General features: G+C 45.0%; 2 pseudogenes; both read left to right on the forward strand.

Annotated features, from left to right (window-relative positions):
* The first annotated feature begins 6267 nt into the window (after positions 1 to 6267).
* Positions 6268 to 6761, forward strand: LOC119517165 (annotated as a pseudogene).
* Positions 6762 to 13602: 6841 nt separating this feature from the next.
* Positions 13603 to 14467, forward strand: LOC119517166 (annotated as a pseudogene).
* Positions 14468 to 16928: the final 2461 nt, after the last annotated feature.

Raw genomic sequence — 16928 nt, forward strand, 5'->3', positions numbered from 1 at the left:
AGCCTTTGCTTCCCATGGATGTCGTGAGGCTCAAGTGAACCATTCTACAGAAAGTTCTTGGCACCATACCCAGGCTGCAGTGAGTGCTAACAAGCGGGAGTGGCTTCCATAGCCAGGTACCTTGGGCTCTTGGGGTGCAAAAGAAGGGGAAGTTCTGCATGGGGGTCCTGGAAGCTTCAGAGAAGGATAGGTTGGAGCTGACAGGTGGAAAAGGGATCAAGGGCATCCCAGGCTGGGGGGAAGAGCACAGGCAGGGAGAAACCAGGTGAGGGGGAGAACAGTGGGCAATGGGACAGCACTGAGCTTCTGGAAGGTGATGGAGGGGGTGAGGCTGGGAGGCTGGGGGCGGGGTAGGGATATCCCACAGTAACTCATGCCTCCTGCCCCAAATGCAGCTAGCATATCGGTCCTCAAACCTCTCCAGGGAAGGCACCATCGTCCTCTCTTCCCCACGTCTAATCACATCTTTAGTCCTTTTGGTTCCACCCAACATCTCCCAGATCCATCTGTTCCTTCCCAGCCCCCTTCTGCTGCCTCCCAAACTTGCCCCACTCTGATCTATTCTGCACACGGCTGCAAAAAACATCCCTCCCAAATTGCAAACCAGTCCTGGTCCCTTTCCTGCCTAAAATTCTTCACCCGTCACCGACAATGGTTATTTTCCAAAGTTCATCCATTCTCTGGTTACTTTCATTATCTTTACCATTTCTACCCACCTCTCAATCTTCTTAATGGCTTTTTAAATAGGCTTTAAATTAACTTTTTTTCTTACTAGAATCCAAAAATATCCATCATATCACAGGCTCAGTGTACTAGCTATATATTTTTTCTAATACTCATTGAAATAAATAGGCAGCTATTAAAGTTAAACCAGGTGAGCATGTGTGGGTTTCCCACCTGTAGCAGAACCTGTCCACACTGTGCCCATATCTTCTTGCCCTTCCCAATTCGGGGACTGCTGGTCTGACTCCCCAGTGTCCCGACCTGGCCGGCTCTGCCCCCTGGGGCCCAGTGACCTGCTGGGAAGTGGGGCATGGGGACTCCCCATGGGAGAGGCTGGGACCAATACCAGGTGGATGAGCAAACACCTCTTGGTTGACAGACGGATAAGGCAGGACCAGTTATGTGCCAGTAACTGTTTACCAACTGGTGTGGGGGGCGGGGGGGGGGCCTCTGATTAGTAGTGTTTGCTGATTTCTATGGTGTAACTATTTCCCATCACGGTTGGCTTCAAGCCACCAACCTGATGTCACCAAAGATGGAGCTGGGAAGGAATGTGCACAATTAGCTCTCCGAAGCTGGTGCAGCTGGGTGCTGGGGCCCAGGATAATATCGTAGGAGGTTTGGGGTCTTTGAGTCCTGGGAGACACAAGGAGGTTGAAAGGGAGGCTGTAAGATATTTACTAACCTGAGGCTCACCCAAAGCAGGGGGTACGGGAGTAGGGAGGGGCTGTGAGCCCTGACCCAAGGGGCCTTCTGAGGGTCCCTGGCTGGAGAGGCTTAGCCTCGTGAGGGCAAGAAGTCCCAGGCCACAAGGGAACAGAAAGCCCTAACCACCATGGTTTTCCTTCCTGCCCTGAGACTAGATCTCCTCATTTTCCTTGTAGAAATAGCTCCAGCTTGGAGGCCTAGGAAGGACAGATTCTGCTGAGCCACAAAATCTAGGGACCAAGGACCTCATTAAAGGAGAAGTAAAAGGGAACTCTTCCTGAAGAACCCACACAGCTGGTTTTCCTTCCCTCAGACAGAAAAATCCGAGTCTGGATCTGTGCTGGCCAAGGCCTGGCCCCTTTGCTGGGCCACCCAAGGACACAGAGGTCCGGATCTGGAGAAAGACACATCTGTCCCTTCACTGACCCTAAGACTCACAGGGTCAATTGCAATAGCTGGGAATCGTAATGCTTCTAGGGTCCCCAGAAACAGTGGGTGCAGGGAACGCCCATGCAGTGGGGAGCTGGCTGTTGTGGGGGTTGGCATTCTGACTTCTGCCCTTTAGGAGGGTGTGAGTTCACTTCCATTTCCTTCTCCAGGCATTGGCCGGCTTGGCCCACCTCATCAAGCTATGGGAAGGCTCAAATGAGAAGCAGCTACAAAGCACTTTGCAAACTGCAAAGCACTGAGCAGAAATGAGTGATGGAATGACAGTGGTGACCCATCTCCCCGAGACCCCTGGGAAACAGCTCCTGCTCAGGGGCTCAGGGGCCCAGGCCACAAGGAAAGCCCACAGGTGAGCAGGATAGTTATTTATCTGGTATGTTTTAGGCTCTTGGGGGGAGGTGGAGACCTCTAGCAGCCCTAGAGGGGATGGAAAGCACCAGGGCAGACCACAGTATCTCAACCCCAACCCTCACTGTGAGAGAGACAGAGCACACGAGAAAGCCCACTGTACCAGTTTGGATGTATTATGTCCCCCAAAACACCATTATCTTTGATGCAGTCTTGTGTGGGCAGGAAATGTATTGGTTTTGATTGGGTTGGAGACTTTTGATTGGATGTTTCTGTGGAGATGTGATCACTCAACTGAGGGTGAGATCTTTCACTGGATAATTTCCATGGAGGTATGGCCCTGCCCATTCAGCATGGGCCTTGATTAGTTCACTGGAGCACTACATAAGCTCGGACAGATGGAGAGCTTGCTACAGCCAAGAGGGACACTTTGAAGAATGCACAGGAGCTGAGAGAGGGACTGCAGTTTACAGAGGCATTTTGGACATGGCCTTTGAAAGCAGACTTTTGCTCCAGAGAAGCTAAGAGAGGACAAACACCCCAAGAGCAACTAAGAGTGACATTTTGGAGAGAAGCTGAAGCCCAGAGAGGAACATTCTGAGAGAAAGCCATTTTGAAACCAAACTCTGGAGCAGACACCAGCCACATGCCTTCCCAGCTAACACAGGTTTTCTGGACGCCATTGACCATCCTCCAGTGAAGGTACCCGATTGCTGATGTGTTACCTTGGACACTTTATGGCCTTAAGACTGTAACTGTGTAACCATATAAACCTCCTTTATAAAAGCCAATCCAATTCTGGTGTTTTGCATCCCGACAGCATTGGCAAACTAGAACACCCACCTTTTCCTCCTCTTGACATATCCTCTCCTTTGGTAGCTCTGACAAATGCTTGGTGATTTCTGCCTCCCCTGCCCTGATCCTTCTCTCCAGTTTCTGCCACTAACTAAAGGACGATGGCCCCTTCCAAGGAATGAGCTCCTTCCGGGCATAATCTACAGAAATATGATGGGTCCAGTTGGAGAAGCGGTCAATACAGCTCAAACAGTTCTGACCATTTTGTCATTTTTGAGAGATGCTGATTCCAGCTCTGCTACTTACTCACTGAGTGGACAAATTACTTGCTCTCCCTGGGCCTCAATTTTCCCATCTGGAAGATGGGCATAGAGAGCCCTGCCCTGTGGGCCAGCCCTCAAGTTTTGCCAAGGACAGAGCTGAGCTCGTGAGTGTGAGAGGGAAAGTCCCATTCAGATATGGCTGACGAGTGCTGTTTGGCTGTGACGTAGGTCCTGATCATCAGGAAGGAAGGCAGAACATAGAAATGGTAAATGTCTAGGTACCTACAAAAAAGCAATCTTTTTTCTGTTAATTTATTTAAAAATATATATGATTGCTTAAAGCCAAAATAAAAAAAAAAAAAAAAAACATCGTATTGGGGGTTTATTACACAGGTAGATTGTAACATGTATGAGAACTGTAGCATGAAGGGTCAGAGGAAACAGAACTAGATGTTTGCAGGATTCTTGGATTTTATATCAAATGGTGCAATGTTGGCTCTTAGCAGCTGTGAAAAGCTAATGATGTTACCATATTCCCTAGCGTCACCACTAAAAAAGTAATTCAAAGAGGTATAGCAAAAGAGCCAATAGATAAATTTAAATGAAATTCTAAAACAAATATTCAACTAACCCAAAAGAAGGTGGGAGAGAAGGAACAGAGGAAAAAAAAACAAAACAAAATGACAGGACCAATAGAAGACAAATGACAAAATGGTAGACCTAAATCTGACCATATCAATAATTACATTAAATGTAAACGGACTTGTGTCAGGATTCCCAAGAGCAATCCTACATTCAGAGATTCATTAGAAGAACTCTTGGGACCCAGCATAGAGGAGTACTCCGAGTTAAGATTTATCCCAGTGATCTAGAAAGGGTACATAGTTGGTCACAGGGAGTGGAGTCTAGAGGAATCCGTGATGTTTCTGTCCAGGGAAAACCATTAGAGACTCAGTGCCCTAAGCTTTTATCGGGTCCTGGCCACATAGGTACCTTCTGCCTAGCACATCCCCAAATTCCAGACTCCCAGCATAAACCATATTGTTTGTACAAACAAAACACAGGGAAACATCCTTATTAGTTCACAGTTTTCAGGAACGCTGCAAAAGCCAAGTTCCCAGACACCAGTCAAAGGCCAACCTTGCAAACAGACCTTTCTCGAGACAGATCTCAGGCCTGAGATGTTAACTGCCTTTTGCGCAGGACTAAATATTGCAATTAAAAGGCAGAGATTATCAGATTGCATAAAGAAGCAAGACCCAACTGCATGCTGTCTATAAGAGATGCATTTTAAATATAAAGACACAGATAGGCGGAAAAGAAATGGAAAAGAAAAGATATACAATGGAAACAGTAAACATAAGAAGGAGGGGCTATATTAATATCAGATAAAGTAGACTCCAAGACAAGCAGCATTATTAGAAATAAGGAGGGACATTTCATAATGATTCATCAGAAAGATATCATGATTATAAATACGCACCAAATAATAGAGCTTAAATATACATAAAGCAAAGAGTGCCAGAATTAAAGGGAGAAATAGACAAACCCACAATCGTAGTGGGAGAAATTAACACTCTTCTCTCAGTAACTGATAGAACAAGACCAAGAACAAAAAAATTGATAAGAATCTAGGCAATTTAAATCATCTTGATCTAATCTATACTTTCATAGAGCACTGCCTCCAACAAATGCAAAAAATACACTTTTTTCCCCCAAACATATATAATATGGCTGCTGAACACACCAGATGATGGCCAATGGCTCAGTATATCTTAAAAGATTGGAATGTGAAAGCATATATGTTCTCTGACCACAATAGAATTAAATTAAAATAACTAGGAAGACAGGTGGAAATTAAACAACACACTTCTAAATAATGCATGGGTCAACGAAAAAATCAGGGGAAATTAGAAAGATTTTGAATTAGATTATAATGAAAACACATCAAAATTTGTGAAGTATAGCTAAAGTGGTGCTTAAAGGGAAATTTATAGTTCTCATTGCTTAAATTATGAAAAAAGAAAGATCTAAAATCATTGACTGATAGGAAGACAATTAAGGCAGGTCTTGTTACCACTTTGGTATCGATCTGGGTCACCTGTTCTGTGGAGCTAGCTAGAGATAAATCTTATGTATTTTATGGACTATAATCTCAGAGAAGCAGCTGTGATACAGTTCACCCAGAATGACTCAGATCAGGAAACTGCCTTCCTTTTATGTGGTCTTGGAACCCTCACTTAAACTCTCTGAGCCTCAGTTTTTCATCTGTGAAATGTATTGCCTGCTTCTGAAGGTTGTCATGCATTCAATAAGACAAGTAAAAGTCCTTAGCAAACCATAAAAAACACACACAAAAAAAAAAAACAAATAAAAATTTCAAAAAATAAAATCACTGACCGAGTTTCCATCTTTAAAAGCCAGGAGAATAGCAAGGTCAACCCAAAGTAAGCAAAAATGAAGGAAAACTGCCTTTCTGCCTGTGGACACCACCGAGGAAGCATTGTTAAATTCTTTCCTCCCCCTGCCATCATGGCCAAGTCAGTCTCCTAAAGGGCCTGAGCAGCTGTGGAAGATTTTCATTGAAGGGCTGAGCTTTGAAACAACCAAGGAAAGTCTGAGGAGCCATTTTGAGCTCACAGACAGTGTAGTAATGACAGTCCCAAATACCCAATGCTCCAGAGGCTTTAGGTGTGTCACATACTCTGCTGTGGAGGACACGGACACAGCCACGAACGCAGGGCCACATAACGTGGACAGAAGAGTTGTAGAACCAAAGACAGCTGCCTCAAGAGAAGACTCTCCAAGACCAGGTGCCCACTTAACTGTGAAAAACATCTTTGTTGGTGGCATTAAAAATGACCCTGAAAGCAACAACTACAAGATCATTTTGAGCAGTAGGGGAAAATTGAAGTGATTGAAATCACAACTGACCGAGGCAGTGGCAGGAAGAGAGGCTTTGCTTTTGTAACCTTTGCCTACCATGACTGTGGATAAGATTATCGTTCAGAGAGACCCTACTGCGAATGGTCACAACCGTGAAGTAAGAAAAGCCCTGTCTAAGCAAGACATGGCCAATGTTTCATCCAGCCAAAGCGGTAGAAGTGGTTCTGGCAACTTCGGTGGAGGTTGCGGAGGTGGTTTTGGTGGGAATGACAATTTGGTCGTGGAGGAGACTTCAGTGGTCGTGGTGGCTTTGGTGGCAGCCGAGGTGGTGGAGGATATGGTAGCAGTGGGGATGGCTGTAATGGATTTGGTAATGATGCAAGCAGTTTTGGAGGTGGCGGAAGCTACAGTGGTTTTGGCAATTACAACAATCAGTCTTTAAATTTTGGACCCATGAAGGGAAGAAACTTTGGAGGCAAAAGCTCTGGCTCTTATGGTGGTAGAGGCCAATACTTTGCCAAACCACACAACCAAGGTGGCCATGGTGGTTCCAGCAGCAGTAGTAGCTACAGCAGTGGCAGGGGGTTTTAATCCTTGCCAGGAAACAAAGCTCAGCAGGAGAAGAGAGCCAGAGAAGTGACCAGGAAGCTATAGGTTATAACAGATTCGTGAACTCAGTCAGTCACAGTGGTGACAGGGCCTAGCTGCTACGAAGAAGACATGTTTTAGACAATACTCGTGTATATGGGCAAGAAAACATCAGGACTGTATTTGTGACTAATTGTGTAACAGGTTATTTTAGTCTCTGTCCTCGGAAAGTGTGAAGCATTCCACAAAGGGTTTTAATGTAGATTTTTTTTGTACCCATGCTGTTGATTGCTAAATGTAATAGTCTGATCATGACGCTGAATAAATATGTCTTTAAAAAAAAAAAAGAAGGAATATAAAAGGTAACAGAAAAAGAAAAAAAAAAAAGAAAAAAAGAAAACAAATGATCAGGCAAATTAATAAAATCAAAATTTGGTTTTTGAAAGATTAAGGAATTGGTAAAAGTCCTAGCTAGACTACTAGACCGATAAAGAACAAAAGGGGATGTCACTATGAAGGGTACAGACATAAAAAAGATAGGGGTCAATTTCTCTAATAAAGAAAAAAAAGATAAGGGGAATCACCTATGGGTTACAGAAGAAATCACAAGGGAAGTGCTTAGAAAATCCTTTGAGAGAAGGAAAAGGAAGACTCAACAAACCAAAACTTGTAGAAGGCAGCAAAATCAGCACACAGAAGGAAATTTATAGCTATCAGTGGCTACATTAAAAAAGAAAGATTTCAAATCAGTAACCCAAACTTCCACCTTAAGACACAGGAGAAAGAAGAGGAAAACGAACCCAAGGCAAGTAAAAAGAAGGAAATAATAAAGATTAGAGAAGAAATTAATTAATGTCACAGCCCAAGAGGGCTTTTGTAGCCAAAGGACTTAAGAAAGCACCGGACACATTCTAAGACATAAGCTTTTATTATGGGGCTTACCTACAGGGTGGGAAGTCGGTATCACGTTGCCCTGAATTCAGAAGCTTCTCTGAATGGATTCGGGAGCTGCTCTGAATGGCGGCAGGTTCAGAGCTCAACGTGAAGATGCTCCACAAAAGCAGGAGGTACCAGGGAGTGGTTTATAAGGGTTAGGACAAAGAACAGTAGTCTCAGGGGGGAAGTAGTTATAGATTACATTTAGCACAGAGGCCTGATTTTACAAGAAGAATAGGTCAAACATTAATTGTCTTAGGTCAAGCAAACTGCTATGTGCATTCTTCAAGGCACCTGGGGATGGCCCTGGGCCTGGAGCTCCAACAGACATTTTTAAAGTTTTTTTTTTTTTTCCTTGTGCCTCTAGCAAGATTAAAATTCATTTAAACATCATAAGAAAATGTACAGTTGTAATGGGCCTATGAGACTTTCCCTAGCTCCAAAATTTCTTAATCCATATGGAGGTGACATGTTTTGTTTTTTTTTAGAGAAATTGTAGGTTGACAGAAAAATCATGCATAAAATACAGGATTCCCATATAGCACCCTATTATTAACACATTGCATAGGTGTGGTACATTTGTTACAATTGATGACAGCACATTTTTATAATTGTACTATTAACTATAGTCCATGGTTTAACTTAGAGTTCACTGTTCATGTAGTGCAGTTTGTTCCATGGATTTTTTAACTGTTTATTTTTATTCTATTACCATGTAGACAGCCTAACATTTCCCCTTTTAACCACATTCAGATATATATTTCAGAGCTGTTAATTACTTTCACGATGTTGTGCTACCACCACCACCGTCTATTACCAAAACTCTTTCATCATCTCGAACAGAAACGCTGTATTCCCTAAGACTTCCTCGTCACCTTCTTCCCAGACTCCTGGTCACCTCTAATCTACTTTCTGTCTCTGTGAATTTGCTAATTCTAGCTATTTCACGTAAGTGGAATCATGATATTATTCCTTTTGTGTCTGGCTTCTCTCGCTTAACATAATATTCTCGTTTCTGTCATTTGAGGTATGTATCCGAACTGCATTCCTTTTTATGGCTGAGTCACTGGAAAGCAGTATTCTTGATATATTATTTCCTATAATATGTGTAACCACATAAAAATAAAATATTTAGAGGAAAACTTAGCAGGCATTGCAACCAGGCACACTGAGCTGACCCAGCTGGGGCCTCACTGGAAGAAATCAACTGTAAAAAGACGTCTTTGAGACAAATGGGGAAATGGCACACAGACTGCGTATTAGGTGGCACTAAAGAATTATTGTTCATAGTGATGGAGGGATAAATTATTTTGTGGTTATACTACCATTTTTAAAAGCCTTATTGGAAAAATAAACCAAATTATTTATGGGTGAGATGATATGTTGTCTGGGATCGGTTTTAAAATAATACCAGGAAAAAAAAAAATGGAGTTGGAAGAATAATGAAATCAACAGTAGAATATTGATTGCTATTGAAACCGGGTATATATTCTCTCTACTTTTGTGAAGTTTGAAATTTTCCATTGTAAAAAGTAAGAAAAAAAATTGAAAAAGGTGGCATTATGATGATGATTTGCTTAGAACCCAATAACATCCCCAGCCTGCCTTGACATTTTCACAAGCCCTTTTGGGGTGACATGTGCACAAAGGAGACCCCGCAGGCCGAGTAACTCAGACTTTGCCCCCAAGCCTCAAGGTGGCTTAGCCGATGGGGACCACCTTTCCCTGAGCTCATTAGCCCTCAAGAACCTCCACCCCAACAAACCTGCATGAGGCTCCCAATCGCTGAACCCAGCCAAGGACCACTCCACACCCGGAGTAGGGAGGTCATTGGCTGCAAATTCGAGGGTGCAGCTCTCCTCAGATGTCTGCCACAATCTGCCTGGGCCTGGGGGCCACAGGGAAGGAAGGGACAGAAGATGTCCTGCTCTGACAAATGATTAACTGATTCTACAAGGACTCTGATACATACTGAATTATTTACAGATGCAGCAATATGATGCCTGAAATTTGCTTCAAAATAATATGGGAAGGTAGACATGAGTGGGATCTAGTGGAAAGAAGATTGACCAGGGGTTGTTAGTTATTGCAACCGGAGATGAGTACTTGGGGGCTTCAACATACTCTTCTTTCTACTTCTATACATGGATAAAATGTTTCGGAATACAGAGTTGTATCTAAGAAGAGGACTGGTATTCCGGTTTGCTAAAGCTGCCGTCATACAAAATACCAAATCGATAATAGTTTTGATTTTGCAGGCCACATATGATCTCGATCACATATTCTTGTTTGTTGGTTGATGGGTTGGTTTTTAAGAACCCTTCAAGAATGCAAAAACCAATCTTAACTCTGCAGGCTGTACAAAAATGGGCTGTGGGGTGGATTTGGCCCACAGGCTGTAGTTTGTTGATCCCTGATCCAGAGGTTCCCAGCTAAATCTTGTAAGGGGCTGCCGTCCTGCCCACAGAATCCCTTCCAGTGTCCTTCCTGCTCAACTCCCAGCCTCAGTCCTCCCAACAGGACCAGTTCCTGGGGGAGCTGCTGATTCAGCAACTCTGAGGCCTGGAGAGAGAGAAAAGACTCTCATTTTCCCTTCCGCCAAAGGCCTTCCCTAGCCCACCACTCAGGGATTCATTTTCTGCCAAAGGACTGGCTATTTTCCATGACAGTTATGGTGAAATTTGCACTCCTTTCAGAGGAAAGGCAACCCCACCCATGTTGATAAAGAACAGTTCCTCAATACTGAATCAGGATGAGGTTTGAATTCTAGTGTCAGCTCTGCCTCTAACCAGCTGTGGGTTATTGGAAGGTTATTCAGCGGCTCTGGGCCTCCTGCTAACTACTGGGCCCCAATACACAGATGGATCTTGCACAAAGTAGACATCCAACAGGAAGTTGGAGCTCTAGGAAGCTTCATCGGATCAGAAAATAGCTTTGATCCTCCAGACCAGCCCCGCCCAGCTCTCTTGTCCCCCAGCTTTGTGTCACGGTGCTGATGTTTCTGCTCAAAGAGCAGTATGTAGGTGTTTTCAGCTGGGGCCCAAAGCTGAAAAGTAGTTTCCCTGCCAGGTAACAAGTCCTACCACCGACGTGAGCCCCCCACATGCCAAACACTGTAAGGGTTACCCCAAACTCTCAAAACAACCCATAGGCAAGACACACTCCATGATCCCCATGGGACCATTCTCAGGGGTGTCCCTGGGGGCCCAACACAGGGATTTCAGAGACAGGAAACACTCCCCTCAGAGCTGGAGGTAATCAGGAGCAGCAATTTACATTTCAAAACACAACAGTCACTCCCCTTAAACATCACTCCAGACCGGGGGTAGAGGCAGTTTCACAGTTTTTCCCAAGAACCATGGATGGGTGTTGCTCTGACGTGTGTATAATTTAAGGGACCACTTACTGTTCCCTCATCAAGAAGAACAGTCACCCAAAAGATGAACTGTGAACGCAAGCCTGCCCCTCCTGGGATGCAGGAAACCGTTCGCAGCTTTAAAACATTAGTTCCCCTGGATTTTACTTGTCAAGCTTTCATACAAGCAAACATTCACACTTGACTACCCTTCAGATATTTCCCAACTTGACATGTTACCTGCTGTGTCGTATCTTCTCCCAGCCTTCAGCCAGTTTGAGGCCACCACTTCTCGCCATCCCATCAGCTCTGGTTCAAGGCTTTTCATCCTTGGTTGCACACTGGGATCACCCAGGGAGCTCTGAAAAATTCCAATGCCTGACAAAGTTTGGGAAGAAACAGGATATTTGCATGGTTTCTAAGTCTCTCCTCTAAGATTTTAAGTACAAAGGGAAAAATGGTAACTTGACAGTGGAGAAAGCCAGCAGAGCCCACTTTTAGCAAACGATCAAGGCAGATATTACCAGTAATAAGAAATACCAACATCACGGGCCTTCTCCTATGATGCACTTAGACACACACAGCTCACGCCTGTGGTTTTCTCGCCAAAAGTGCATAACCTCCATCTCATCATGAAAGAAGAACCCCAAATTCAGGGACACTCTACAAAATGACTGACCACTAATCTTCAAAAGTATCAAGATCAGGAAAGACCGAGGAACCATCTCAGATCGAGAGAGACTAAGGGGAAATGAAAACTAAATGCAATGTGGGATCCTGGATTAGGATTCCAGAACCGAAGAAAGGACTTCAGTGGGAAAAGTGGTGAAAGTCAAATAACATCTGTTATCCAGTTAATAGCATTGTTCCAACATTAATTTCTTAGAGTTGAGCATTAGACTGTGATTACGTAAGAAGTTATTAACACGAAGGGAAGTTGGGACTTTCGCAACTCTTTCTACAGGCCTAAAATTATTAAAAAAAAAAAAAAAAAAAAAAAGACAATGTTTAAAAATTATGGATGCCTGCATTCCTTGCCCAAAGATTCTCCTTGGTTGGTCTGGGGTTTGGCCTGGACATCAAGAGTTTTGAAAGCTTCCAGGTAATTCTAACATGCAGCCAGAGTTGAGAACTACTGTTCCAATTTGTCTATGTCTCCCACAGAGTATAACTTGCAAAACCTAACCCTACACTGTGTGGATGATTTGACAGGCAAAAAACATGGCTCTCACCTCCTTCCTTCTAAACACTAGATCTTCATTAATGCAACCCGACAGCCATTAGCTTCTGTGCTGGTTTGAAGCTGTCATGTACCCCAGAAAAGGCCATGTTCTTGTAATCCATTCCTGTGGGTACAGACCTATTGTGGGTGGGATCTCTTGATTAGGTTGTTAAAACTGAGATGCGACCTACCCAATTCAAGGTGGGTCTTAATCCTTTACTGGAGTTCTTTGTGAGGGTAAAAGACAGAAAAAACCCAGAGAGCTCAGAGAGAAACACCCAGAGAAGTCTGGAGAGAGCAGAGAGAGAAAAGCCCCAGAGAGGCTGAGAGGACCCACAGAAGCTCAGAGAGGAGCCACTAGAACCAGGAGTTGGAAACAACAAAACTCAGGAGCAAACAACAAGCAGATGTCAGCCATGTGCCTTGCTATCTGACAGAGGAACCCCAGATACCAGCCACCTGTCTTCAGAGAAGTTATCTTCCTGTTGATGCCTTAATTAAGACATTTCATGGCCTTAGAGCTTTAAATTTGTAAACAGTAAATCCCCATTGTTAAAAACCAGCCCATTTCTGGTATATTGAATTCTGGCAGCTTCAGCAAACTGAAACAGCTTCTTTGAAAGCCACAGATGATTAGCCCACACAGAGCTACTGATTTCCTCACATGTTGCTTTGCTTGCCAAGCCTCCCCCTTTCCTGAGCATGGTTTTGTAGCCTGGGGGCCGGATATTCTGTCACCTTAGATTTGGCCCTTTGTTTGTCAGGATCCTGAAAATCCACCCCCCCAAGATTTGGGGCACACACCGTGAAAATCAGCCCTTCTCCATCTTCATTTGAGACACCAGTGACACACTGGACAGGAGGACAGAGTCCTCCAACCCATGCCTAGCTGCCCTGGTTGGCATCTGTCTGGTTGCCTCTGTTAGGGGGCTGGGCTGGTGGTCCCATGGAGCCACGCTGGCTAGTCGGGGGCGGGGAGGAGTTACTTGAATAGTCTAGGACCCGGAAAAATCAGATGGGAAGTAGGAGCCAGAACCTTAGCCAGCACCAAAACGGGGCATCTGCACATTATCACCGTGTTCAAGGGACAGGGCTGGGGATGGATGGAGAAGAAAAGAGGCTGGGAGGCAGGTAGACCCTGGTACAAAGAGGAGAGCCAGTCTCCCCTCCTCTCTAAAGAAGTTGCCACACCCGACACCACACCGCAGTGGGGATGTGGACGTGGGGTGCAGCCGCCTGGGGCCAGGGCATATGGAGGTCACATAGGCTGCAACAGGTCCAGCACCCTGTTGTTCTAGACCTCGGACGCTGCCGCTGGCCAGCATCAGGAGCGTTGGCTGGAAAAGGCCCTGCCTGCAAGACGAAAAGGGAGTAATCATCAAGAGGATGCAGGAGGCTGGTGCCCATCTCTTCTGGGCTGTAGCTGGCCAGGTAGATGGAGACCTGGAGGTGGATGAGCTCGTATGGCTCTCCAGTGAAGAATGCTGACGATTACTCCAATTATGTAACCAAGGACTTTGCCATCGACGTCAACCCGAAGCAGGGAGACAACTGCCATGGCAACTGCATCACAATGCAGGGAGATGCCCAACCCTCCCGTGGAGGTGTACCAGGGCAGGCAGAGCCCATCAGCGTTCCACAAGATCCACACAAATAAGCGCAGACTCACCCATATCAGCTGTCATCCGAATATCCACTGCAATTCAGTGGCCACCTGACAGGGCCACCCACCACTGGCATGGGGCTGGGCCTGCCATCATTCAAACCAGGACTTTTGAAGCAGTCCCTGAGGAAGAATGCCATAAAACATCAAAGTCGTGGATTGAACAGCAGATGCTGGAAAACAAAAAGCAGGTCACGGACTGGGAGGTCACGAATGAGGCCATCAAGGAGCAGATGGCTTGGGAATCCTATCTGCAGTGGCTCCAGGATCTGGAGAAACAGACCTACCAGGACTGGGGCCCCAGCCAGCCCGGGAAAGCCATCACCACATGCAGCTCAGCCACAGCAGCCGCCAGTGGCCTGGAGGAGTGGGCCAGCTGGTCCCCACAGCAGCGGGGTTCAGGTTCGTCACCCAAGCACCGCGAGCTGCATGCCAGGCTGGGCATCAAGACCCCATGTCCAGGCTCTGTCTTAGCTCCTGCCAAACTGCCTGGACGCTGTGTGCCAGGTACAGGCAGCAGAGAGGGGACATAGGCAAGGAGGGAAGAGGGAAGAAAGCCAAAGAAAATGGGGTGGCACAGGAAGCAGTGGGGGGTTGGGAGATGGTCTCCAGTCCCTGGGTCTCCATCATCTCTTGTCTTGGGGTGGGGGTGGGGGGTCCTCGGTGCACTTTGGTTTTCTTTTCACTGTCTAGGTTCTCCTGTTGTGACACCACCATCAGTGATGCAAGCTTATCATCATCAACCCGGTCGTTCAGACCAAAGGCGGAGAAGGACATCTGCCGAACGCGGGGTTGGAGCTCCAGAGCAGGGTAGGGGGGCCTGCTGGGGGAGGTGGCCCAGTCAGCCCCTATGAGAGCAGGTAATTATGCTTGTACCTATATTTTCTGTAAACCTACAACTTCTCCAATAAAAAAAAAAATTTTTTTTAAAGTGTGGTCCAGAGCAGATAGGAAAGAAACTTTATTAAAGAATAATGTGATTTGGGTCTTAGAAGTTGTTCTGGTTTGCAAAAGCTTCACTGGAGGACCGCAAATGATGTCCAGAAAACCCCTGTTAGCTGGAAAGGCACATGGCTGGTGTCTGCTCCAAGTTCTGGTTTCAAAATGGCTTTCTCCCAGGACGTTCCTCTCTAGGCTGCAGCTCCTCAAAAATGTCACTCTCAGTTGCTTTTGGGACATTTGTCCTCTCTTAGTTTCTACAGAGCAAGAGTCTGCTTTACAACGGCCATCTTCAAACTGTCTCTCATCTGCAGCTACTCTCTCAGCTTCTGTGCGTTCTTCAAAGAGTCCCTCTTGGCTGTAGCAAGCTTGTTTCTTTTGTCTGAGCTTATATAGTGCTTTAGTAAACTAAACAAGGCCCACCCTGAATGGGTGGGGCCACACCTCCATGGAAATCATCCAATCAGAGTTATCACCTACAGTTGGATGGGTTGCATCTCCATGGAAACACTCAAAGAATTACAATTTGATCAACACTAATATGTCTGCTCACACAAGATTGAAGTAAAGAATATGGCTTTTTCTGGGGGACATAATATATACAAACCGGTGGAGAAGTATTGGAGAAAGAATAAGTTGCAGCCACGTTAGGACGCTCCTGGGGTAGATCGTTACATTATTAATGGCCTGCAATGAGTTACACTGACTCTGACACTTGACTTGGGCCCTGGGACATAGACAAATGTAATGCAAGTAGAGACGTGGTGAGTGTTTGCACGTTGGATTTTGCCCTCTTGGAATGCTGGAGTCACCATGGGAAGAAGCCTGGTCTAGCCTCCCAGAAAATGAAATACTGCGCGGAGACACCCAACCCATTCCAGGCCCAGCAGGCCCGGGTGAGCTCTGTCCCCAGCTGACCTCCCACGTTGTTTTAGTTTCTCAGGCTGCTTGAAGCAAACACCATGAAATGGGTCGGGTTAGACAATGGGAATTTATTCACTAATGGTTTTGAGGTCAAGAAAATGTTCAAATCAAGTCATCATCAAAGCAATGCTTTCTTCCCAAAACTGGCATTATGGGGCTGGCTGCTAGTGATCCTAACTCCGCTGGCACACGGCGAGGCACACGGCGGCGTCTGCTGATCTCTCCCTTCTCTTCCAGGTTTTATTGATTTCAGCTTCTTCTGTGGCTTTCTCTCCCTGTGTCTCTTAGGCTGTATATAAAATTTTATATCCTGCTGATTTCACCTAATATTATAACATGAATATTTTCTCATGTCATTAGAAATTCTTTGACAGACGTGTTTTCAAACAGCTTTACTAAGATATAATTCACATGCCATACAATTCACCCATTTAAAGTGGTTTCAGTCTTTTTAGTACAGTCACAGAATTGTGAAATCACCACATTCAAGTTTAGAACATTCCACCCCCAAAAGAAACCCTGTATCCATTAGCAATCACTCCCTATTCCCTCCTTCCCCCAGCCCCTAGCAAGCACTAATTGACTTTCTGTCTCTATGGATTTGCCTATTTGGACATTTCATAAAAATGGAATCATACAGTAGTGACCTTTTGTGATTGCCTTCTTCCAATTCACATAAGGTTTTCAAGGTTCATCCGTGTGGTAGCATCTATCAGTATTTATCCCTTTTTATTGTCAAATAATATTCTGTATGGTTATACCACATTTTGCTTATCCATGCACCAGTTGATGGACATTTGGGTTCTTCACAATTTTTGACTATTGTGAATAACGCTGCTGTAGATGGAATAGGTGCAAGTTTTTGCATATGTTTTCATTTCTCTTGGTTTGGTAAACATCACTTTAAATGGTAGCATAATAGTGTGCCTGGCTGCATCATACTGAACCATAAACACACAATCAATTTCCTAATATTGGAGAGAATTTTAGGATATCTTTTTCTTCTGCCATTACAAATAATGCTGTGACGAATGCTTTTGCATGTGAAGCCTTGCTGCTATTTTGAGTTCTGTGCTGTGTGATGACTGTTAACAAAGCAGACTGTGTTCAGAACAGAGTGACCAGAATGGA

The sequence above is a fragment of the Choloepus didactylus genome, chromosome 21, assembly GCF_015220235.1.
Source record: "Choloepus didactylus isolate mChoDid1 chromosome 21, mChoDid1.pri, whole genome shotgun sequence".
Lineage (NCBI taxonomy): Eukaryota > Metazoa > Chordata > Mammalia > Pilosa > Megalonychidae > Choloepus > Choloepus didactylus.